This window comes from Sander lucioperca, chromosome 10, assembly GCF_008315115.2.
Source record: "Sander lucioperca isolate FBNREF2018 chromosome 10, SLUC_FBN_1.2, whole genome shotgun sequence".
NCBI classification, from domain to species: domain Eukaryota; kingdom Metazoa; phylum Chordata; class Actinopteri; order Perciformes; family Percidae; genus Sander; species Sander lucioperca.
In genome coordinates, this window is record NC_050182.1 from 19,663,433 (window position 1) to 19,664,237 (window position 805).

An 805-nucleotide genomic window follows, 5' to 3' on the forward strand; every position below is an offset into this window, starting at 1 on the left:
TTAATACGTATGAATTTCATTAAAAAGTTAAAAGCTTATGCTAAACTGAACTGTTGGCTTCAAAAGTTGAATAATGACAAAAGACGTAGAACATTGTGAGGTCTGAGTATATTTTCTAACCGATAATCACTCACAAATGCAGAAATATGAAACAATAGTACGAAAAATCTTAAAGCTCAAATGCACTACACTGCTAAAAAATCAGGAAAATTGTTAGAGTTGGAAGCTGAACTGCATTACCCAAGTGAAGAGCTAAAATACATTGTTAAAAAAGCTGGAAGCTGAACTGTAATACTGTCAAAGATGAAAGTTGAAATGAATTACCTAAAACGGCTGAAAGAAGAAATACTTTGTATTATTATCAGACACTGCATAGAACGAAAAAGCATCAATCTAGCTGATATGAGATGTGAAATATATTAGGTAAAAAGAATGGGGCTGAACAAAAGGAAAGAGAGGACAGAGAGAAGGAGAGAAGAGAGGAGAGAAAGAGAGGAAAAAGAGAGAGCCAAAATAAAACATGAATAGCTGAATTGCTAAAGCTAAACTGGTTGAATAGCTTAAATCCGTAAGAATAAGTTGAAGTAGTGAGAATAATTGAAAAAAACTGAAATAACATCTCAATCAGGGACATATTGACTGATGTATCACAGCTGGATTCAAACCTTGATCTCCCACACCAAAGACATACACAATATCCACTACACTATCATCTGTATAGTTGAAAATGTTCCTTTAGCACTTATAAAGCCTGTCTTTGATCATTGATCACCACACCAGCTAATGCTAATGAGTGAGAGACAGT